The sequence below is a fragment of the Lissotriton helveticus genome, chromosome 6, assembly GCF_964261635.1.
Source record: "Lissotriton helveticus chromosome 6, aLisHel1.1, whole genome shotgun sequence".
Lineage (NCBI taxonomy): Eukaryota > Metazoa > Chordata > Amphibia > Caudata > Salamandridae > Lissotriton > Lissotriton helveticus.
The window spans coordinates 203342518-203369409 of record NC_136067.1 but is presented as its reverse complement, the minus strand read 5'-3'; the positions used below and the strand labels follow the sequence as shown (position 1 = coordinate 203369409).

At 43.1% G+C, this 26892-nt stretch overlaps 1 protein-coding gene across 1 annotated transcript in view; it reads left to right on the top strand.

The window, feature by feature from the left end:
- LOC144762421 (cytochrome P450 2K1-like) overlaps positions 1–26892 on the top strand; it is a 455676-nt gene that overhangs the window by 317109 nt on the left and 111675 nt on the right. The window lies entirely within an intron of this gene.

The window sequence follows — 26892 nt, the reverse complement described above, 5'->3', positions numbered from 1 at the left end:
CAGCAGACTGATGTTAAGTGTTCTTTTTAGTTATCATCATGATATTTTGTTTGTCTTTTCCTTGCACCCGTTAATAATTACACTGTTTTGATCATGCACCTAAAATGTTATTCACTTCTATGTCTATTCAGACTTACAGTTGCTGTGACAACCATGCTTAGTGACTATGTATATTGTGATGGACTACAATGCGCCCAATGTTGTGAGCAAGGCGGTTCGCCATCCGAAACGCGTCAGGGCTTTTGTGTGGTATAATAAAGTCCAGTGTCTCATTTCCATGATGTCAGCTCCTGTTATTTGGATGTCTATAACAGGATTGTCTCTCTCGCTCTCTCTGTATATATATATATATATATATATATATATATATATATCAAACACACGAGTTGCCCCAAGAGGAATCGCCACACACGGAAGGTATCCGCACTTTCACCCCAGGTTGCACAGCTTCAAATCAGGTAGCAGGCTTCCCTTTTGCCATACGCGTTTCAAGCATTACGCTCTTGATCACTGGCTAGCTGAACAAAGGAGGCGGAATTCAAAGAACCAATTTATTTTAATGATAAGCCCCGCCCCAGTGGGCGCCGTAGCATGCTGGTACTTGTAGTTTGAATCATGCTGCTAGGCTCAAGGGTTCACTCCCCAAGTGGATTCCACAGCCTCAGTTCAAAAAATTTCATACCCGTGAGGGTGAGAATCCTCGCCAAACTGTCCTCCACTGGCAAGTATTATACTGTGGTGCTGGCGCCTTTCCGTTCATGCGAGCGCTCCATTCGCCGAGCACTCCAGACCCGCCTTGGCAAGCGGTGGGGCTTTTCCGTGGCCGGACCAGCCACTATATATCAAACACACGAGTTGCCCCAAGAGGAATCGCCACACACGGAAGGTATCCGCACTTTCATGCATGTATCCCACCTTTTGCTGCTGTGCGTTTTCTGTTGCCAGTGATCAAGGACATCATCGTCCGAAACATGTTTGGCGCTTGTTTGAAGGGGAAGGCTGGCGCAGCTGCTGTCCTCACGAGGGAGGTGTTGGCTCTCTGGGTGTGGCCTTTCCATGGAGGACAATCTTTTTTGACTATGTTTAGCGGCCTGTCCGGTCGCGGTAGGGCCCCGCCGCAGACACAGCGGATCCTGGGCTGTCTGACAAGATGACCCGGCAGGACCGGAGAGCACCCAACTGTGAGTGACCTTGGTATTGGCAGAGGAGCCAGTTTTTAACTTTCTACAAAACCCACTGGGGTAAACATTGAATGAACAGGCGGCGCACGGCAGCACCCACTTGGTTAATTAATTAGCGGGACTACGTAAACCAGCATGCAACCTTGCATACGCTTATCAGGCGAAACCTCACCGCCCACAGGGGCGGAGTCTTATCAAAATAAATGAGGCATGTATCCCACCTTTTGCTGCTGTGCGTTTTCTGTTGCCAGTGATCAAGGACATCATCGTCCGAAACATGTTTGGCGCTTGTTGGAAGGGGAAGGCTGGCGCAGCTGCTGTCCTCACGAGGGAGGTGTTGGCTCTCTGGGTGTGGCCTTTCCATGGAGGACAATCTTTTTTGACTATGTTTAGCGGCCTGTCCGGTCGCGGTAAGGCCCCGCCGCAGACACAGCGGATCCTGGGCTGTCTGACAAGATGACCCGGCAGGACCGGAGAGCACCCAACTGTGAGTGACCTTGGTATTGGCAGAGGAGCCAGTTTTTAACTTTCTACAAAACCCACTGGGGTAAACATTGAATGAACAGGCGGCGCACGGCAGCACCCACTTGGTTAATTAATTAGCGGGACTACGTAAACCAGCATGCAACCTTGCATACGCTTATCAGGCGAAACCTCACCGCCCACAGGGGCGGAGTCTTATCAAAATAAATGAGGCATGTATCCCACCTTTTGCTGCTGTGCGTTTTCTGTTGCCAGTGATCAAGGACATCATCGTCCGAAACATGTTTGGCGCTTGTTGGAAGGGGAAGGCTGGCGCAGCTGCTGTCCTCACGAGGGAGGTGTTGGCTCTCTGGGTGTGGCCTTTCCATGGAGGACAATCTTTTTTGACTATGTTTAGCGGCCTGTCCGGTCGCGGTAAGGCCCCGCCGCAGACACAGCGGATCCTGGGCTGTCTGACAAGATGACCCGGCAGGACCGGAGAGCACCCAACTGTGAGTGACCTTGGTATTGGCAGAGGAGCCAGTTTTTAACTTTCTACAAAACCCACTGGGGTAAACATTGAATGAACAGGCGGCGCACGGCAGCACCCACTTGGTTAATTAATTAGCGGGACTACGTAAACCAGCATGCAACCTTGCATACGCTTATCAGGCGAAACCTCACCGCCCACAGGGGCGGAGTCTTATCAAAATAAATGAGGCATGTATCCCACCTTTTGCTGCTGTGCGTTTTCTGTTGCCAGTGATCAAGGACATCATCGTCCGAAACATGTTTGGCGCTTGTTTGAAGGGGAAGGCTGGCGCAGCTGCTGTCCTCACGAGGGAGGTGTTGGCTCTCTGGGTGTGGCCTTTCCATGGAGGACAATCTTTTTTGACTATATATATATATATATATATATATATATATATATATATATATAGATATATATAGATATATATCTATAGATATATATATATATATATATATATATATATATATATATATATATATATATATATATTACCTACTGGCGGTCGCCAGTAGGTAGTTATAGTTAGGACCTAGTTTCCATAGGAAATCGTCAACATTCTATTTGGATTAACTTTGTCCCTGGTGGATGAATCTTTGCGAATTTCTCAAAGAAGATGGCTTGGTCCGCTGCGCTCCTTCCCTGAAAATTTGGGGGGGATTGGTGAAGTGGGGGCTGAGATAAAAGGGGGGTCCCAAAACGTGTTTTCTCCATGTTATTTTCCATAGGACGTTTAGACACGGCTACAGGTCGAACGGCTGAATGGATTTATAAGAAATTTGGCAAAACTGTAGAGTCCGGCTCGCAGATTACGCTTTTTGTGGAATGGTGTAAATCCGTTCAGTAGTTGCTGAGAAAATTAAAGTCAAAGTCAATTATATATCTATAAGCGCGGACGGGTGCGGGCACTCAAGCGGCTGCGCGCGAGCGGAATTTTTTTTTGCTGCGTGACGTCTGTTAACGTTCGATTCGAAGGAAATCAGGAAGTGTTGACCGCCATTTTGTCACTGTGAGTAAATATATTGTCATTTCAAAGCGTTGGAACATGGAAAGGGGAGAAGGTAGAGATTGTTTTGCTGCGTAGGTTTTCTCAGGGTGTGCAGTAAGGTCCTTAAAGGCGAAAATATATATTTTTTTTGGAAAAAAGTTGCGGGGTGCGCGCACTCGGGCGCGCACACCTATTTACAAGAGTGTGAAAATGGAGATAAATCAGAAGTTTGAGTGCTTTCATATAAGGTGGCTCTGAAAAGAGCCCTTGTGTTAATTGAGTTTTTTCTGCATTTATAAGTAAGTACCGATGCAGAGTCTGATGTTGCAGAGGAAGATTCTGTTTCCCTCATCCGTGAAATGAACACCATCTGTCCTATAGATGTCTTGCATGTGGTAACGCAAGTTGTTGTGGTAAATAGAACCCATGCTATAATCTCTGAGGAAAGCAGAAACAGATTTATTTACATGTCTCCTTGCTTTCTCAATTTGTGCACAATGTTGATTGGACCAATTCCATTTCTGTCTTTGGCATATATTGGAATATACCAAGGCAGTTCGAGGAAAAAGTGTCATCAATTGTCGAAAGGTGTCTTTTAGAAGCATTTCCAGACCTACCCCAGTCAATGTGCCTAGATCGTTCCCACCACAGTGCACAATTATAAGGTCTGGTTCTGGGAGATGCATAAAAGTTTTCATCAATGGTATTAATTGGTGACATCTTAATCCTCTTTGCCCAATCCACGTTATCTGCACATTTGCTAAATCAAGGTTGGAAATTCGTCTGCTTGCTGCATATTTTCCACTCCAGTGAATATAGCTGTGTCCTAAAAGCCAAACCTTCATTTTCAAGGCAGATGCACTCGTACTCCGATGGGTTCTGGAAGTGAAATGGCAGTTAGAAGCTGAAAGTCAGGATAAAAAAATGGATGAGGCTTGGTGTGGTTGAAAAACAAAAGATGATTGGTTGATTTTAATACGTGAAGATTGAAGACTACGTTGCATGTTAATGTTATGTAAAAGAAAAAGTAGTATTGGGTGTGAAAAAAATGACATGTAACAGAGCTGTGGATAGGCAGGTGTTTCTGGAGGGAAAACAGTGTTGTTAGTTTGCTGTAGAACATTGAGATATGAACTTTTGACCTGTGCCTTCAGCCAGGTGCAGAATGAGGTGTTACCATGGAAACAGCCAGAGATGGCAGTGGGTGATGGGTGACTTTTATGTGACATTGAAAATATTGTGAGGGACAACGAACTGAAATGTATATTTGAATACAAAATTTTGCGGGAGGAAATATGATTGGCTGAAGAGACATATATGAGTCTGTATTGACTGGATATCTGTGCCATTGCATTTTGGTTGCAGTGATAGCAGCATAATTGAGACTTCCGTCAAACGAATATCTATCTTGTGACTGTCACTGTTGTACATCGTACAAAGCATTGGTAAAGGTAAGTCTGTAATTGTTTGTTTTGTCATGTACCGTAAAAGAAAGGGTTCACGGGCAGTTATAGGCCTGTGGGTTCTAGTATGAGTAAATCAGGTCGACAAAAGAAAATATTAAGTTAGTACAGCTGAAGTTACGTGGAAAACATAAATACTGTTTCAATATACAATCATTTTAGTTGAGATTATGGATTAAAAGAGAGAACGTGCATATTTGAAATGTTTATTCAGAAATGCACTGTTTTCAAGGCAAGTTTCTAATCTAATACGAGTACAGACATTGCAAAAAACAAAGTAATCGGTATAGCCACTAGTACATAAAATACAAACGGTATAGTTGATGAAAAAGATTTGCTATGTGGCGACATATTTACAACTTGATGCATCTAGGCAGATGTGTTATGCTGTAAAGTCCTGTGCCACATGAAACCTGCGTCAGGTTTCATATAGGCGTTTTGTTGCAGGTGGGCATTCATTTGCATGAAAGCCCTGTAAAACTAACACAGTGAAATTTAGAAGATTTCACTGAGTCAGCTTTATAGCATTCCTGAATCAAATCCTTACGCCTGTTTGAAACAGGCATAAGGAGTGATGCACCATGCAATGTGTGGCTTGCTCCTGTGCATTGGAGTAGACATGTCGTGCTTATGACGTGATTCCTGCAATGTGCTGCTTTTGCGGCACAGATGCGTGACGCATCTGTGTTGTTTTTGGTCAATGGTGTTCCACATTGTAAATGCGGCACACCATGGGTGGCAGAGCAGCGGTGCACATTAACTGGTGCATCTCTGGGGATGCGCCAGTTAACATAAATCTGCCCCTTTACATTTAAGTATGAGCAGGGGACACAGAGTTGGTGAAGCTTATCCAAGGTTAAAAAGAGATGAGTCCTGTTCACTGAAAACTTGGACATAGGACTCACCTCCTTAGCATCGCTGGACATGGCTAAATAATAGCTGCAAAATGTTACTCTTGTTAAACAATTTTACTATTATAGTCTCTGAGATTTGTCTCTTACTCTGCAACATCTCATTGTTGTTCTCTTTCTTTAAAGATAACGACAACATTAACCATGAGTGATAATGAGCAATCCATTGATCTCGATCTTATCGTTGAACTTGTCATTGAAACATCAGTGGAAGTGGATCCCTTAGATGATTTAAATCCTGAGGATGATGAAGAACATGATGAGGATGCCGATTTGTCAGAATTGTATGACATAGGGTGGGAAGCTGACGTGCTTCAGCATATGGAACTATAAACATTTATTTTTTAAATTTACTGGAAATAAAAAGTGAAAATGTAAACCGTTTCATTTAAAATTAAACATAACTTGAAAAAAGGTTATGTGTAGTGTCTTTAATGAAATAGTCAAATATGCTCATAAAAATATTTCTAAACCAATGAAAAGCTTTATTAACAAGTCACATGACCTGTTATGCTTACGTTACGCGCTCCGCGCCACGGATTGCTTCCGGGAAGCTTCGCGCCTCGCGCACCGGAGGACTTCCGGGTGCTCTAACGCGGCGTGTCATATGACGCATTATGCAACAACGCGATACGTCGTTGGGGCTCCACCGGAACTGATTGAATTGGTAGTCTACAGTGTTTCTGGAAGTTTCAGACTGAAGCTGGCGTTAGCATGAGAGCACCCCGTGGCTACGTCGTGGCCATTCTGCGAGCAATCATGGCAGAAGCTCCCCACCGGAACTCTGCGGGAGTGGGGCGCCCCGGTGACTCTTGTAGAATCTTCAAGGCTGATGGGACGCTTTTGGGAATGGGGCCCATGCCGTAGCAGTGAAGCGTCCGAGTTCCAGGGTTGTCCAGAGCCATCCTTGCAGGCCAGGCCCAAGTCTGTGGAGCCGACAGCCATTTCCTGACCTCTGTGGCAGCCGCCTGTCGCTGTACCGCAAGAGTGGGTGCAATTCAGCCGGATGGCGGGTGAGACGCTGTAATAGCAAGAGCAGGCGTAATTGAGCTGGCCGAGCGAGGCAATGTGCTGCAGGAGCGGGTACAACTCAGCTTGTCGAGTGAAGCGCTGGGGTGCAGCTGAGAAACCTCCACCTGGGGAGGTGGGGGAGGCTCGTTCGCGCCGGCGGAGGTATATGTGATGGTTGGACCAGGGCACTGCAGGACGTGTCTTCAGGTCAAACGGATTGTGGGACAAGGTCCAGAATGGAAGAGTCACCAAAAGGTTAAAAGTTCCGCTGGACCCTGGGAGCCGGCCGTCTATGTCGAGTGAAGTGCTGGGGTGTAGCTGAGAAACCTCCACCTGGGGAGGTGGGGGAGGCTCGTTCGCGCCGCCTCTCCCTTCCAGTGCACCCCACGCCGTCTCCTGGCGGAGGTATATGTGATGGTTGGACTAGGGTACCGCAGGACGTGTCTTTAGGTCAAACCTTCAAGTATGGCACCGAACATCCAGGACTTATGCCATTTGTGGAAGGCAGTTACATCGAAGAATCTCTGGGATCAAGCATATCCAGAGTCCTCCCCGGGGTATTTGCACAACGGTCCTCCACCCCTAGGCCGCCAGCTATGCTACCTTGACAGGAACAGTGTCATGCATTTGGATCGATGTTGCAGCAGGCTGACATGTAAATAGTTATTTAATGAAACGTTTTACCCTGTTACTTTGTTGGTGTGTTGTATATATTTTTAATATTTGCATAGGGTTTGTGGTTATTTTGGGCGGGGTGGCTGGCGGAGCAAATTCACTGAAAAAACCATAAGTTATAGACCATAAATAGTTAAATATCTCAAGTCCTTCTGTGCACTCGATGGAGATACAGGTCGTCGATCAGAAAATGTGCTGGCCACCTCTAATGGTAATAGCGTGGCCAGGGCTTTTGTCGATGCCTCTGCAAATTGCACAGGGTGCATTTGTTTGACATGGCGCACCATGGTATGTATGGAAAAGGAATATTTTTTTGTTGGATTTCTTCTTGAGAGAAACGAGTCACATTTCGTGCAGGTTACTTTTGGTGCATTTACTTTCTTTTGATCTTCAGGATAAGTGAAAAATTGCCAGATGAAAGATTCTTTTTTTCTTCTTAAAGGTAGTCGATCATTTTGGAAGTGCTGTTTTCATATTGCAGCAGGCTGGCATGTAAATAGTTATTTAATAAAACGTTTTACTCTGTTACTTTGCTGGTGTGTTCTATTTATTTATAATATTTGCATAGAGTTTGTCGTTATTTTGGGCGGGGTGGGCGGCGGGCCGAGCTATGTTGCAGCCATCATGGCGTCGAGCTCGGTTTCTCTCACTAGTTTCATATTTCTCATGAGGGGTTGTTCCTAATGTTTCTATTTTAGCAAGGTCAAAAAGAGATCCTATCAGTGGCCTACTGATTTTGTTCGATTCTTTTTGTTTTCTCTAACGATTTTAAGTTAAAGTTTGCTAGTACGATACAGCGGCTAGTCCGCATTTTATATATGTCTTTTTTATTAGGGGTGTCCTCCGGTGGAGTCGGATGATCTACCTCTAATAAACGGTAAGTGTTCCTCTGAACATACAACCTGGGCCTGAAAGTCACTGAGTGAAATATCATACATTACAGTCAGCCACTTTCAAGACGCATTCCTTCAGTATCTGGTCACGTACGCCATTAGGAAGTAGCGGTCTAATTCAGCGAAGTTTCAAAACGTGAAAAGGAGTAAAATATTAACATATGTGCTTTAGGCTGTACAAAAAATGAAAAACACATACAACAAAAACCTGGACCGTTCATATTTGCAATATTTCTGCGTACTATACCTTTTAACCCTTAACTAATCGAGCTGAGCCATTTCACCTGTATTTTAGTTATATCGGAAATAGTGGTCTTTTATTCGAAACTTACCAATCTACACGTGACAACTACGTTTGCTTTCAAAAATCTTTAATAAGAATGTCGGTGCACAAATACGGGCCTACAACCCCGTGGGCCGGCCACGGAGCAGGCTGGAACTGTACATGTGGGGATACTTATTAGTGGAAAACCTAATGGAGTCGGTGGTCGTTGATTTCATAATAAAAAGTGCGACAAGTGCAATAAAATCATATCGAAACTTCAGTGTGAGCGAGTATCATAAGTGTTGAAATTCGAACTTTCAATAATCCTGATGGGCCAAAACTTAACAACAATTCATTGTCCGCATGTTCAATCAGTACCCATCTCATGTCAATTCATTGTCCAAACACATAATCAGTACCCATCAATTCATTGTGTTTAAAAAAAAAACTGCATACATATCTCATGACACCAAGGCTGAGCAATCGGGGTACAACAAGGAGTTGAAAGTTTCATTTGTACCAGCGCCATTTTGGGTGTAGCCAGGCAGATCCAGGCATAGTCAAAATCTCCACCACCTCGTGGTTGGCCCAGAGCCTCTTTCGGCAGTCCAAAGGTTCCGTTAAAGGGCAACAGAAAGGATCGGCGGTATGAACCATCAGTCAAAGGGGGAGGGAGGCAACAATTTTTTTCTACCGGGTCATACTGGGTTTTCACCGGAACTGATCCGAACTGTAGTCTGCAGGATTTTAGTCATTCAAACTGAGGCTGGCGCCAGCATGGGAGCGCCGACGTCTCGCAGCTACATTTTCATCGTTCCGCGGGCAATCATGGCAGTCATTCCCCATCGGGGGTGCCTGCGGGGGTCGGGGGCCCCCGTGGCTCTTATAGAATCTTCAAAGTCGAGGAGAACACTTCTGATTGTGGGACTCATTTCTTAACTAACAAGCAACCGGGCCATCCCTTCACGCCGGGCCCGCTCCTGCAGGGTCGACCGCCATTTTACGAGTTCCAGCAGTCACTGCATCACAAGAGTGGACGAACCCTTGTCGGGTGAGTGGAGTGTCGGGGGTGCCACTGGGGGCCTCCACCTGGGGAGGTGGGAGAGGCTCGTTTGCGCCGCCTCTCCCTCCCAGCGCACCCCATGCCGTTTTTCTCGGCGTTAATATTCATGATGGCCGGTCCAGGCGATGAGAGAGGGGGGGGGTTTCGGAGGCATAGGCAAGACATCCCCCCCCCCCCGGTGGCCTGCAAGGCGCCGCTTCAGGGCCGAACGGGGAGCTCATACCAAGCCGGCGCTGGACCAGGAGATACGGGGGGGGTCGATGGCATGAGCAAGACATCCCCCCCATGTTGTCGCAGCCATTATTGAAGAAAGAAGAGGAGGGGACGCCCGGATCCCGTCGGCCTCGGCTCCTCTTCTGGCCCACCTTATGCGACGACCTCCCCGGCCGACGGCTGGCAGCAGGACCCGCCCTACACGTGCCGAAGATCTTGTCTTCCGGATGGGCGTAGCCGCGGACCTGTTGCACTTCGGGAGTTTCCAGAATGGGGGTAGGTATCTGCTGTGTGTATCTTTCTCATGTTACCGTTATTGGGGCGTGGCAGGCGGTGGGACAGACATGTTTGGAGCAGTGAGGGGTGGCGAAGCCTAGTTGCCTCGTGGCCGTCGCGATGTCAAGCTTGGCTTCTCTCACCATTTTCATGTTTCTTATTACGGGCTTATTTCTAACGTTTCTTATTTCTAGCGAAATCATGTGTTTTATCGTGAGCTATTTCTAGCGTTTTCCTATTTGTAGCGAAATGAAAAACTCGTCAGTGGCCTACTGATTTTGCTTTCTTATTTCTTTCTCTTTTTTTTTTTTTTTTTCCTTTCTAGCGTATTTCATGCTAAAGTTTCTGTTAACAGGATACGGTGATTACTTCGTTATTGTTGCATATGTCCTTTTTATTAGGGGTGCCCTCAGGTCGAGCCAGATGACCTACCTCTAATAAATGGTCCGGGTGGAACTAGTTTACCAATCAGTGGGGAGTAGATAGGCACGAGAGATTACAACGGGGGACAAAGGTCCACATTACCTACCCTTCACTACTTGCAAAGATTAGACAGAATATTTCTTTTCTGCGTTATTTGCAAACAGGGAATGCCTCGAACGAACTATTCCTTGAACAATAAAATGTCCAAGTAATTAATCAATCAGTGGGGAGAAAAAATGGGCATGACGGATTACAATAGGGGACAAAAATCTGCATTACCTATCCTTCACTATCTGCAAAGGGGGGCAGAATATTTCTATTCTTCCCTGTTTGTAGACAGGGAATATCTCAAAGAGCAATAATCGATAAAAATCGATATCAAACAATCAGTGGGGAGAAAGATAGGCATGACGGATTACAATGGGGGACAAACGTCTGCATTACCTATCCTTCACTATTTGCAAAGAGAGAGGAACGTTCCTATTCATCGCTGTTTGCAAATAGAAAATGTCTCAAAGAGAACCAATACTTCAAGTACAATCAATCAATCAATCAGATGGATAAAACCATCCTACCAATCGGACGTAAAGACGTCCTACTTAACCTTACCCGGACCGGACCGTGTGGGCAATTCTTCGCCTTCCCTTTTCCAGCGCCCAATCGTTCTCTTTCTCCATGTTTTTACCGCAGCATTTTTGTGGGATTCCAGTCAGGACAGTAGGTCACTTGAGAGAGATCCGTTCGGAATCGGTGAAGCTCATTCAATCGGCAGCCGGACGAGGGCCCTCTCAAGGCAGGTATACTCCAATCGTTTAGATGTTCACCCCATCGTCTGGACCTCTCTTACCGGACCTTATGTCGCTGATGGACCCCGCGTTGGGACGCCAATTGTGGAAAAGTCAGCCCATAACGCACCTGATGCCCAGGCTGCTGGCGCAGGACGCCTCTTAGTTCCCATCTTGAACAATTACCAAATAAAGAGACGGGCGCTGGAAGCAGGAAAACAAGAACAGAGTTTTATTTCTCATGAGGAGAGCCTGTCATTTCGGACATTCGCATAGTGTCTTCAGGAGGTGCTCTAACAAGTTTCTCTGAGGCTTCGTGTTTTATACACATGTTTATGATGCACAAACATTCCTTATTGCAATAAAGACGCTTTGAAGTAGGAAAAAGCATGCTTGGAATCCCAGCTTCAGGCCTATTCCCATACCAGTCGCTCAGATGTCATCCTCCCCTCCTGAATGTAACAAGAGATTGTGATCTCTCAGCCGGATATTCCTACAGGACACGAGGGCAGGAGGGGATGATCAGATCAAAGGTTGGGCAGGCGATAAGATCGGGCACTTCGGTTGGTGTATCACGGTTTCGTTATGCTGGGCAGAAAAAAAGGGGGGGGGGGTGTACATCCACGAGGCTTGGTCTTAGGACTTGGGACCGGGTCGAAAGGCCAAGTGCAGCTGGGGGGGCTCGTCAGCTGAGGGGAAGGGTGTTCTTGGGAGGAAATGGGGGGGTGGGTCGAGCAGGAGGGTTACTTCTGGAGCAGGGTCATGCAGAGGGAGAGGGTTTTATGGCCGATGCATGAGCAGTGCGCGCGGGGAGGGGTGCCGGGGGTTTAACAAACGGGCAGAGAGGCCATGGTGCCTAAAATGGCTGTCGTGTACGTGTGTGCATGGGTCTATGCTGGCGGGATAACACAGTCAGTGTTTCGCGATATCCGTTCTGCTTACAACAAGGGGTACAGTGAACACAAATGAACGCCGCTTATGTGCATATACATTGCCATTTTCAACAAGCGAAGTTTCAAAACGTGAAAAGAAGTAAATTCAAACATATTCGGATTTAATATATCTTTTGAGCTCGATTCAAGCATACAATTGTTAAAGTATAAAACCTTTTATATTTTTTTTTAAATACCAAAGTGTGTACATTCGGTCACGCACAAAAGTTTAAAAAGACATTCGGCTCCATTTAATGAAAATTTTCATAATATTAAAAAAGAAGCCTAGGTTTAGTCTCTTTGACGTATTATAAGTTCTTTGATGGGTCTATGAAGAAATTCAATAAGTTCAGATTGCAAAGTTTTCACGAAATATATAGGCGGGTGCGCGCAGTCGGTCGCGCACGAAAGCTTGGAAATGCGCTATCCATTTTATTGAGAACTGTTGCCGAGAGTGCGCACACCGGGTCGCGCACGAAAGTTTAGAAAGGCTATTTTTATTTACAGACAAATTTTAATGCGTTGAAAAAAAGGCAAGGTACAGACTTTCTAATTCTGTATCGCTTTACAAGGAGTCTCTATGCAACTTGAACAGTGAAGAAAACGGCTTGTTTTCGAAAAAAATATTGCCAGAACTTTGACAAAAGTATAGGTTGTATACACGAGATAGTTAGGAATTAGCATTTTAAAAACCAATGAAATTCACTGAAAAAACCATAGGTTTTACACACGTTATAGTTAGGAACTAGCATTTACAAAACCTATGAAATTCACTGAAAAAACCATAGGTTTGACACCAGTTATAGTTAGCTGGAAATTTTATTGATATAAAACCAATGAAATTCCACGTTATAGTTAGTTGGACTCACTATAACTTGCGCGTGTAATGCACTGCTGATGACGTCACATATTACATCACTCATGACATCACTGATGACAACATCCTTGTGACACAGTGACAGACCTCCTTTCACTGTAATCTAACCCTTGAAACGCATATTCAAAAATAGAAACTAAAATGTTCAAAAAAATGGAGATACCCATACCAGTTACAACAACCAATTCAATAATTCCACCATCTATATACACATGCACTAATTTACCAACAGTTCTATATATTCACTCATACATATATTCAGTAATCATATGTAGTGATACACCTACACATCCTGTTACACACCGAAAGTCATCCAAAAATTATTCACACACATACTCACACATGCAAATAAACTATTGAAAATAAACAGCTATACACACACAATTACTTTACTTCTAAGGAAACTTACACATACTTACTCTCTTAAAAAATCACTTATAGAAACATATACTAATTTAAAGAGGAACTCTTATAATCCTTCACTCTCACATATAGTCACTTATATACATCAATATTCACATATACTACATTAAATCAAATGTAGTTACTGATAAAGACACTAAAAAGACAGTCATTCACTCACTAACACAGACATATGCACACTAATCCACCCATACAGTCCTGCACATATGCTGTCTTCAAAACACATACAAACAGAGACTCAGTCATTCTTGCATCTATGTAGTAAGTAATACCCTCACCAAACCATGCAAACACTTATACTGATACTAAGAAAAACATCTAATAACCTATATACATACACATGTACCTACTCATCAACCCATGCAGCCACTTATACACAAAGTGAAACACTAATACATATATTTAAATATTTAAGCATTACTCAGTAATATATGTATTCACTAAGATATTCAATAATATATACATATGTAACACATATTTATTTTTCAGAAAGACACACATTCACTGGATGGTGTCATCAGTGATGTCATGAGTGATGTAATATGTGACGTCATCAGCAGTGCATTACACGCGCAAGTTATAGTGAGTCCAACTAACTATAACGTGGAATTTCATTGGTTTTATATCAATACAATTTCCAGCTAACTATAACTGGTGTCAAACCTATGGTTTTTTCAGTGAATTTCATAGGTTTTGTAAATGCTAGTTCCTAACTATAACGTGTGTAAAACCTATGGTTTTTTCAGTGAATATATATATATATATATATATATATATATATATATATATATATATATATATATTACTTCAAAGTTGCTTCTCAGCAAGTACTCACTCAGAGACAGATTCTGATGTAAGGGTTTTATTCCCAAATTACGCTACGCGTTTCAACACTATGCAGTGTCTTGATCACACAATGCTTCGAAGTGTACTGGCATTTTTGTAACTAAAGGAATCCACAAACAACATAAACAAGGGTGTACATTTACACACATCACGTGACTTGAAATGTGTTATTGTCGGCCATCTTTGAGTGGTGACAGACTGTTACATAACATAGCCTGCACCCTCCAAAATCAAGTATATATATCGATAGGCTTGCATTGAGAGTCCATATACATTGAGACAATTTTTATGCACAAGCTGTGGTATCACAATAAACCCACTAAATATACATTCCAAATTATTTCTTTGGAGTACTTGCCTAGCAACACAATTTGTTCGGTCTAGTGCCATTAAATGTATCATCCTAGGCTTATAACAGTTGGGGGTTGGTGAATCGTCACCCAAAATTGTCCGCCCTGCTCACTGGTATTGTCCTGAATTATTTACCTTTGTAGAGCTAAATTATTCGGAATTCATACTTTCAGATGCATGCGGTCTAGTGCCCTTGTTTCCTCTTCTTATTGCATACCAGTTTTGTGCATCTCACCAAATCGACTCACAATCTGTCAAAAATTATATCCCTTCTTCTGTCAGTTTGTGGTATTACCATTGCCATAATTATTGCGCAGTCTAGTGCTCAGAAAGTGCAAAGAATAAGTGCTTCCAAATTCATGAATTTAAAAGGAAGAGAGAAGTCAAATTAAGTAGGAACCCAGTGTAGTGCCAAGGCAGTGAAGGGAAGTTTCTCTCGTGTCCTAAAAAACAATGTGATAAAAGTGAAATTAAAATCTTATTGCACTAAAAAGATATGTACATACAGTGATTAAAGCCGGAAAAAGTCAATTATCAGGTTCATTCAATAATTTACATTTCATTGGTTGCCAGCATCTAAATACTCATATTTGCCCAATCATGTGTACAAGTGAGTTGCCAGTTCCTCATCAAGGTTATGGCCCCCAGGGAACCTGGTCTCGAGATCTAAAATCCACCTTGATTCTCGTTTTCTGAGTGCTAACAACCGATTTCCCCCTCTTTTTCCAATATTGACCTGTTCCACTATATAGTATTTCAGTAGGGTATTATTGGATTGATGGTACTCGGAGAAATGTCTTGCTATTGGGTATTTAATATCCTTATGTGTAATGGCTCTGAGGTGTTCCTGCACTCTTTTTTTGGCCATACAGATTGTACTCCCCACATATTTCTTGTTGCAGGGACATTCCAAAACATACACTACATATGTGGAGTTGCAAGTCAAAAATTGTTTGATCTCCCTAGGTTTGGGATTGCCTGGTATGTGGATTTTTTTCACCATTACACTGGCCATGCATGCACGGCAATGCCCGCAAGGGTAAAAGCCTTTTAGACCCTGCACATGTGTCCTTTTCTCTGTCACATCTCCCTTTACCAATATGTCCCGGAGATTCCGTCCTCGCCTGTAGGTAATACTAGGTCTTTCCCTTATTCGTGGCCCTATGATGTTATCCGATTTCAGGATAGACCAGTTGTCGGTAACTATTTTGTGGATCCTCTTGGATTCATTATTGAATGTGGTAATTATTCTAGTCTGTATCTCATCTTCCCCTGCGTTCTTATTACTTTTGGGTAAAAGAGCATTAGTTCTGTCAATTTCAGAGACTTTAGAGACTGCCACTCGGGATATCCTGGATCACTGCAGTTTCTTTTGGCCAAAAGAAACTGCAGTGATCCAGAGGGATTTATAGAGGAACAAGCCACCATGATATCGAGATTCCGGGAGAGGGGATATCCCGAGTGAGTACTCAAAAAAGCAGTCTCTAAAGTCTCTGAAATTGACAGAACTAATGCTCTTTTACCCAAAAGTAATAAGAACGCAGGGGAAGATGAGATACAGACTAGAATAATTACCACATTCAATAATGAATCCAAGAGGATCCACAAAATAGTTACCGACAACTGGTCTATCCTGAAATCGGATAACATCATAGGGCCACGAATAAGGGAAAGACCTAGTATTACCTACAGGCGAGGACGGAATCTCCGGGACATATTGGTAAAGGGAGATGTGACAGAGAAAAGGACACATGTGCAGGGTCTAAAAGGCTTTTACCCTTGCGGGCATTGCCGTGCATGCATGGCCAGTGTAATGGTGAAAAAAATCCACATACCAGGCAATCCCAAACCTAGGGAGATCAAACAATTTTTGACTTGCAACTCCACATATGTAGTGTATGTTTTGGAATGTCCCTGCAACAAGAAATATGTGGGGAGTACAATCTGTATGGCCAAAAAAAGAGTGCAGGAACACCTCAGAGCCATTACACATAAGGATATTAAATACCCAATAGCAAGACATTTCTCCGAGTACCATCAATCCAATAATACCCTACTGAAATACTATATAGTGGAACAGGTCAATATTGGAAAAAGAGGGGGAAATCGGTTGTTAGCACTCAGAAAACGAGAATCAAGGTGGATTTTAGATCTCGAGACCAGGTTCCCTGGGGGCCATAACCTTGATGAGGAACTGGCAACTCACTTGTACACATGATTGGGCAAATATGAGTATATAGATGCTGGCAACCAATGAAATGTAAATTATTGAATGAACCTGATAATTGACTTTTTCCGGCTTTAATCACTGTATGTACATATCTTTTTAGTGCAATAAGATTTTAATTTCACTTTTATCACATTGTTTTTTAGGACACGAGAGAAACTTCCCTTCACTGCCTTGGCACTACACTGGGTTCCTACTTAATTTGACTTCTCTCTTCCTTTTAAATTCATGAATTTGGAAGCACTTATTCTTTGCACTTTCTGAGCACTAGACTGCGCAGTAATTATGGCAATGGTAATACCACAAACTGACAGAAGAAGGGATATAATTTTTGACAGATTGTGAGTCGATTTGGTGAGATGCACAAAACTGGTATGCAATAAGAAGAGGAAACAAGGGCACTAGACCGCATGCATCTGAAAGTATGAATTCCGAATAATTTAGCTCTACAAAGGTAAATAATTCAGGACAATACCAGTGAGCATGGCGGACAATTTTGGGTGACGATTCACCAACCCCCAACTGTTATAAGCCTAGGATGATACATTTAATGGCACTAGACCGAACAAATCGTGTTGCTAGGCAAGTACTCCAAAGAAATAATTTGGAATGTATATTTAGTGGGTTTATTGTGATACCACAGCTTGTGCATAAAAATTGTCTCAATGTATATGGACTCTCAATGCAAGCCTATCGATATATATACTTGATTTTGGAGGGTGCAGGCTATGTTATGTAACAGTCTGTCACCACTCAAAGATGGCCGACAATAACACATTTCAAGTCACGTGATGTGTGTAAATGTACACCCTTGTTTATGTTGTTTGTGGTTTCCTTTAGTTACAAAAATGCCAGTACACTTCGAAGCATTGTGTGATCAAGACACTGCATAGTGTTGAAACGCGTAGCGTAATTTGGGAATAAAACCCTTACATCAGAATCTGTCTCTGAGTGCGTACTTGCTGAGAAGCAACTTTGAAGTAATAGAAAAGTAACGGCCGGGGTTCGCCGTCGATGTACGCCACCTGACGATGGGAGTAATGGTCTCAGAAGAACCCACTCTGTTTGGATATATATATATATATATATATATATATATATATATATATATATATATATATATATATATATATATATATTACCTACTGGCGATATCCAGTAGGTATATATAGTTAGGATTTTTTTCCTGTGGGATTTTTGAAAATTCTATGTCGAATAACTTTGGCGTTTGAGGACAGAATTGGCTGAAATTTTCAGGAAAATGGAACATTTTGTTTCTGAGCAGCCCCTGAAAATTTGGGGGGGTTTCATGAAGGGGGGGCCGAGAACAAAGGGGGGTCCCAAAACGTGTTTTTCCCATGCAATTTTCCATAGGGCGGTTGGCCTCACTTTTAGCCTGAACGGCTGAATGGATTTACACCAAACTTGGCAAAATTGTAGGGACTGGTAGCCCGATGTGCCTTTGCTATGTCTCAAGATATAGGCTCCAGTGGTTTTTACGAAAATTAACTTTGAAAAATATATATTGGGCTACATTGGGCTATATATATGTTGGAGCCCAAATGTAGCCCAATGTAGCCCAATGTAGCCCAATGTAGCCCAAAGATGGCCACCAGAGACAAAAAAAAACAAATGTAGCCCAAATATCAGCCAGATGTAGCCCAACTATAGCCCAATGACAGAATGTCCCAGAGTGTTCTAAAGAACAACTAGAGTGCTAACAGTCCTACTTATTACAAAGGTATGGCACACCTGAAGCCATCTTGATTGGAATAAAGTGGTAACTCTTAAAACATTTAATTTAAAAAGGAACAAAATGAGGGGGTTCATTTTGCCATAGAAAGTATGATTAGCGAATATATGATGAAATCCCGCATACCATCAGTCCGCAAAAAAAGATCCCGCATGTACTATTAGGCCGCAAATTAAAATAACGAAAACTTTTAGAACGAATATGCCTTTAGCATACACTAAACAACTAAACTACCCTAAACCCTAAAACACTACCCCCAGCATGACCCTACACTACACAAACAGTACAACACTACCCTAAACCCTAAAACACTACCCCCAGCATGACCCTACACTACACAAACACTACAACACTACCCTAAACGCTAAAACACTACCCCCAGCATGACCCTACACTACGCAAACACTACAACACTACCCTAAACCCTAAAACACTACCCCCAGCATGACCCTACACTACACAAACACTACAACACAACCCTAAACCCTAAAACACTACCCCCAGCATGACCCAACACTACGCAAACACTACAACACAACCCTAAACCCTAAAACACTACCCCCAGCATGACCCTACACTACGCAAACACTACAACACTACCCTAAACCCTAAAACACTACCCCCAGCATGACCCTACACTACGCAAACACTACAACACTACCCAAAACCCTAAAACACTACACCCCAGCATGACCCTACACTACGCAAACATTACAACACTTCCCTAAACCCTAAAACACTACCCCCAGCATGACCCTACACTACGCAAACACTTCAACACTACCCAAAACCCTAAAACACTACACCCCAGCATGACCCTACACTACGCAAACACTACGACACTACCCTAAACCCTAAAACACTACCCCCAGCATGACCCTACACTACGCAAACACTACAACACTACCCTAAACCCTAAAACACTACCCCCAGCATGACCCTACACTACGCAAACACTACAACACTACCCTAAACCCTAAAACACTACCCCCAGCATGACCCTACACTACGCAAACACTACAACACTACCCTAAACCCAAAAACACTACCCCCAGCATGACCCTACACTACGCAAACACTACAACACTACCCTAAACCCTAAAACACTACCCCCAGCATGACCCTACACTACGCAAACACTACAACACTACCCAATACCCTAAAACACTACCCCCAGCATGACCCTACACTACGCAAACACTACAACACTACCAAAAACCCTAAAACACTACCCCCAGCATGACCCTACAATACGCAAACACTACAACACTACCCAAAACCCTAAAACACTACCCCCAGCATGACCCTACAATACGCAAACACTACAACACTACCCAAAACCCTAAAACACTACACCCCAGCATGACCCTACACTACGCAAACACTACAACACTACCCAAAACCCTACAACACTACACCCCAGCATGACCCTACACTACGCAAACAATACAACACTACCCAAAACCCTAAAACGCTACCCCCAGCATGACCCTACACTACGCAAACACTTCAACACTACCCAAAACCCTAAAACACTACCCCCAGCATGACCCTACACTACGCAAACACTACAACACTACCCTAAACCCTAAAATACTACACCCCAGCATGACCCTACACTACGCAAACACTACAACACTACCCACAACCCTAAAACACTACCCCCAGCATGACCCTACACTATGCAAACACTACAACACTATCCTAAACCCTAAAACACTACGCCCAGCATGACCCTACACTACGCAAACACTACAACACTACCCTAAACCCTAAAACACTAGCCCCAGCATGACCCTACACTACACAAACACTACAACACAACCCTAAACCCTAAAACACTACCCCCAGCATGACCCTACACTACGCAAACACTACAACACTACCCTAAACCCTAAAACACTACCCCCAGCATGACCCTACACTACGCAAACACTACAACACAACCCTAAACCCTAAAACACTACCCCCAGCATGACCCTACACTACGCAAACACTACAACACTACCCTAAACCCTAAAACACTACCCCCAGCATGACCCTACACTACGCAAACACTACAACACTACCCTAAACCCTAAAACACTAGCCCCAGCATGACCCTACACTACGCAAACACTACAACACAACCCTAAACCCTAAAACACTACCCCCAGCATGACCCTACACTACGCAAACACTACAACACTACCCAAAACCCTAAAACACTACCCCCCAGCATGACCCTACACTACGCAAACACTACAACACTACCCAAAACCCTAAAACACTACCCCCAGCATGACCCTACACCACGCAAACACTACAACACTACCCAAAACCCTAAAACACTACCCCCAGCATGACCCTACACTACGCAAACACTACAACACTACCCAAAACCCTAAAACACTACACCCCAGCATGACCCTACACTACGCAAACACTACAACACTACCCAAAACCCTAAAACACTACACCCCAGCATGACCCTACACTACGTAAACACTACAACACTACCCCAAACCCTAAAACACTACCCCCAGCATGACCCTACACTACGCAAACACTACAACACTACCCACAACCCTAAAACACTACCCCCAGCATGACCCTACACTATGCAAACACTACAACACTATCCTAAACCCTAAAACACTACGCCCAGCATGACCCTACACTACGCAAACACTACAACACTACCCTAAACCCTAAAACACTAGCCCCAGCATGACCCTACACTACGCAAACACTACAACACAACCCTAAACCCTAAAACACTACCCCCAGCATGACCCTACACTACGTAAACACTACAACACTACCCTAAACCCTAGAACACTACCACCAGCATGACCCTACACTACCCAAACACTACAACACTACCCTAAACCCTAAAACACTACCCCCAGCATGACCCTACACTACGCAAACACTACAACACTACCCTAAACCCTAAAACACTACCCCAGCATGACCCTACACTACGCAAACACTACAACACTACCCTAAACCCTAAAACACTAGCCCCAGCATGACCCTACACTACGCAAACACTACAACACAACCCTAAACCCTAAAACACTACCCCCAGCATGACCCTACACTACGCAAACACTACAACACTACCCAAAACCCTAAAACACTACCCCCAGCATGACCCTACACTACGCAAACACTACAACACTACCCAAAACCCTAAAACACTACCCCCCAGCATGACCCTACACTACGCAAACACTACAACACTACCCAAAACCCTAAAACACTACCCCCAGCATGACCCTACACCACGCAAACACTACAACACTACCCAAAACCCTAAAACACTACCCCCAGCATGACCCTACACTACGCAAACACTACAACACTACCCAAAACCCTAAAACACTACACCCCAGCATGACCCTACACTACGCAAACACTACAACACTACCCAAAACCCTAAAACACTACACCCCAGCATGACCCTACACTACGCAAACACTACAACACTACCCAAAACCCTAAAACACTACCCCTAGCATGACCCTACACTACGCAAACACTACAACACTACCCAAAACCCTAAAACACTACACCCCAGCATGACCCTACACTACGCAAACACTACAACACTACCCAAAACCCTAAAACACTACCCCCAGCATGACCCTACACTACGCAAACACTACAACACTATCCTAAACCCTAAAACACTACGCCCAGCATGACCCTACACCACGCAAACACTACAACACTACCCTAAACCCTAAAACACTAGCCCCAGCATGACCCTACACTACGCAAACACTACAACACAACCGTAAACCCTAAAACACTACCCCCAGCATGACCCTACACTACGCAAACACTACAACACTACCCTAAACCCTAAAACACTACCCCCAGCATGACCATACACTACGCAAACACTACAACACAACCCTAAACCCTAAAACACTACCCCCAGCATGACCCTACACTAAACAACCACCACAACTCTACACTACACTAACACAACACTACACTACACAACACTACACTACACTACACAATCACTAACCCACGAAAAAATTAACACAAACCCACTTACCTCTCTCGTCATCGTGGTTTTCACAACGCAAATGCATTTACCATACATGCCTTTAAAACGTAATTCTTTGTAAAGGCATGCGCGATAAATGCACATGCGTTTTGAAAAAATGCGGGATAATGGTATGCGAGGTCAATGACCTTGCGGGATAATGGTATGCGGACTAAAAGTCTGCGGGATAAAAAATGCGGGAAAATGGCTGCAAACCATGATTAGCAGCAGACTTCCCTGGTGAGCATTAGCTTTACTAAAGTGATCTAATGAGCAACTAGAGTGCTTACATTCAGAATTTATGGCAAATATGTGACACATCTGAATGCCTTCTTGATAGAACCAAAGTAAACAAGCATTGAAAATGCAATAGATCTCGCCCTCGTTTAAGTTAAAGCCATTCTGTTTGTAATGAGGTGGCTTTTTAGCTTTGCTTATATTAGTGTTTTTAAAACTTTCATGTAAATACCATGCATATGTATGCATATATGTATATGTATGCATGCATTAATATTTATATAGATATGCAGATTATATATGTTTATATATGTATATTACCTACTGGCGATAGCCTGTGGGTATATATAGTTAGGATTTTTTCTCTATGGGATTTCTGAAAATTCTATGTCTAATAACTTTGGCGTTTGTGGACGGAATTGGCTGAAATTTTCAGGAAAATGGCACATTTTGTTTCTGAGCAGCCCCTGAAAATCTGGGGGGGTTTCGTCAAGGGGGGGCCGAGAAAAAAGGGGGGTCCCAAAACGCGTTTTTCCCATTCATTTTTCCATAGGGCGGTTGGACTCACTTTTAGCTCGAACGGCTGAATAGATTTACATGAAACTTGGCAAAATTGTAGATATGGTTTGCCCGACGTGCCTTTGCTATGTCTCAATATATGTGCTCCAGTGGATTTTGAGAAATTAACGTTTAAAAAAATATATATATCTGTGACAGCGCTCCGGTTAGCGCCCCGGTTCGCGTACCTGACGCGTAACGGAACTTCGCGAAGCGAAGCTGATTGGCTCTCCGGTGTCTGTCAACATTCTAAACAGTCCGGAGCGGCCGCCATCTTGTCTCTCGGTACGATCGAGAGACAAGATGTGGTGAAAAACGAAGGGGGAAATGAAGGAAAGGGGGCAAGGTAGACCACTCCTGACCCCCTAGGATTGATGAGGGGGATATTAAAGTGCCCCGCGGGGCAAAAAATAAAAACATTTTTTTTTTTGTGATTTTACGCCGTAGAGGCGCGTCCCGGTACGCGAACCGGGCAGCTCACAGGGCAGCTCACCGGGCAGCTAACCGGGCAGCTAACCTGCAGCGTAGCTGTCAACATTGTAAACAGTCCGGAGCGGCCGCCATCTTGTCTCTCGGTAGGTTCGAGAGACAAGATGTGGTGAAAAAAGAAGGGGGAAATGAAGGAAAGGGGGCAAGGTAAACCCCTCCTGACCCCCTAGGATTGATGAGGGGGATATTAAAGTCCCCCGCGATTTTTCGCGGTAGAGGCGCTTCCCGGTACGCGAACCGGGCAGCTAACCGGCAGCGTAACGGGAGTCCGCCATCTTGTGTTTTTGGAGCGTCCGGTTCGCGTACCGGGTAGCGTCCCGGTAAGCGTAACAAGGGGAAAACTAAGAGAAACAGTAAAAAAAAAATATAAGGGAATAGATTTCCAGCAAACTTGGCAAAATTGTAAGGACTGTTTGTTTGATGTGCCTTTGCAAGGCCTCAAGATATGTGCACGTGTAGATTTTGTCTAATTAAGGTTAAAAAAAATATATATATCTGTAAGCGTGCTCTGGCACGCTTACGTTACGGGTTTTGTTTGCGCTGCAGAGCCGATACGTCACGGTTATGCGACGCGTCATGAGGCGTCTCACGTGGCTACGTGATACGTCACGTAATAAAGAATATATTTTACAGCTATAGATATTAGCTTTTAAAAAACCAATGAAATTCACTGAAAAAACCATAGGTTATAGACCATATATAGTTAGGAATTTGCATTTACAAAACCTTGAAAATTCACTGAAAAAACCATAGGTTAGAGACCATATATAGTTAGCTGGACATTTTATTGACATAAAACCAATGAAATTCCATATATAGTTAGTTGCACTAACTATATATCGCGCACCCGCAATCCACTGCTGATGATGTCACATATTACATCATTCATGACATGGTCAGTGACATCACTGATGACATCACTGATGACATCTCAAATGACATCACTGATGACATCTCAAATGACATCACTGATGACATCATGACACACCAATACCAGTTACTACATACGCACTCACTGATTCCTACATCTACACACACATTCACTCATTCACCCATACAATCACTCATACATACAGTCACTCATTATTACAACACTATCATATGCACTCATACACCTATGCAGACACTCACACACTGCCACTCATCCATGGAGTTACTCACACACCTAGTCAGTCCTGTAAAGAATCAATCACACTTCCATTTCCTCATCTATACAGTTAAACACAGAACACCATACTTCAGTGACATCACTGATGACATCACTGATGACATCTCAAATGACATCACTGATGACATCTCAAATGACATCACTGATGACATCATGCCACACCAATACCAGTTACTACATACGCACTCACTGATTCCTACGTCTACACACACATTCACTCATTCACCCATACAATCACTCATACATACAGTCACTCATTATTACAACACTATCATATGCACTCATACACCTAGTCAGTCCTGTGAAGAATCAATCACACTTCGATTTCCTCATCTATACAGTTAAACACAGAACACCATACTTTTCACACATATACTAACACATACTTACTCTCTTATACAATCACTGATACAAGTACACATTGATATGCACAGAGTCACACACCTCCCAGCCAGCCACACACACACTCAGTCTTCCATACATCCACTCATTCTTCAATATGTAAAACATATTTAAACTTTACAAAAACACACAGACACTAGATGATGTCATCAGTGATGTCATTTGAGATGTCATCAGTGATGTCATCAGTGATGTCATTTGAGATGTCATCAGTGATGTCATCAGTGATGTCACTGACCATGTCATGAATGATGTACTATGTGACATCATCAGCAGTGGATTGCGGGTGCGCGATATATAGTTAGTGCAACTAACTATATATGGAATTTCATTGGTTTTATGTCAATAAAATGTCCAGCTAACTATATATGGTCTCTAACCTATGGTTTTTTCAGTGAGTATATATATATATATATATTTGCAGTCTTTCATCCACTCTCGTTCCAATCCAAAAGGAAAGATGAAGTGCGGACCCAAAGTTCTTTGTGCCAATTGTTTTATTTTGAAACACCCTGCATCGCCGCCACGACGCGTTTCAGCCCCACCTGGGCCTTGATCAGATGACGCGTTGCGTTAGTGGAAAAGAACATTTAAAGTGCTAGTGCAAACAATCAAAGTCAGCTGATCTGTACAGAAATAGATAAGGAAGACAGACTTTCGTAATTTCAATACCAGCTTAATGCCTAAGTAAACAGATTTTAGTATGTAATCCGCACAAAAATAAATTCATAAATGCAAAACTACCCGCAACAAGGACATGGAAATATATGTATATAAATAACTGTATATAAATATAAAGTGCAATTGAGTGAGGAAAAAACGATGGCATTTAAAATTCATAAAAATATTAGATAAAATGTAAAAATGATAACAAATACCAAAATAAATACCATAATAGTATAAATCAGGTTTTTGTACCCCAAATGTCCTTAACAATTCATCAATGTAAAGTGCAAGATAGCAACTAAAGTGCATATACACAGTCTGTCCACCATTAATTGAAACAAAGGGGAATCAACATTTCCTCCTAAAAATTCTGGCCCATGTGGGCCTATACAGATATTCTTGTATGTAACGCTGATTTTTCCAAAAAGACGAACCAATCCATATATAATCTCTAAACCAGCCGGTGAAAAGACTATACAGGTATGTCAATTAATAGTGTGATCAAGTTCTGTGTACCTTGACCCGAATATTATGAAATACATAAAAAAACTATTTTAATTTTCAATACATTTTTTTAATACATTTTTGATATAGAGGTCTTGGATTGCTCAGCGTCCTCATGATAGCAAGTATACTATAGAGTTTGAACATGGATGTAACAACAACCCCCTAAAATCAAGAGGCTAACCTATTGTGTTGTACCAAAGGCATGTATATAAATCTTCCTCGTATTAAGCCCTAATGGAGATCTGGTATTTAGTTCCATTATGTATCGAGTTT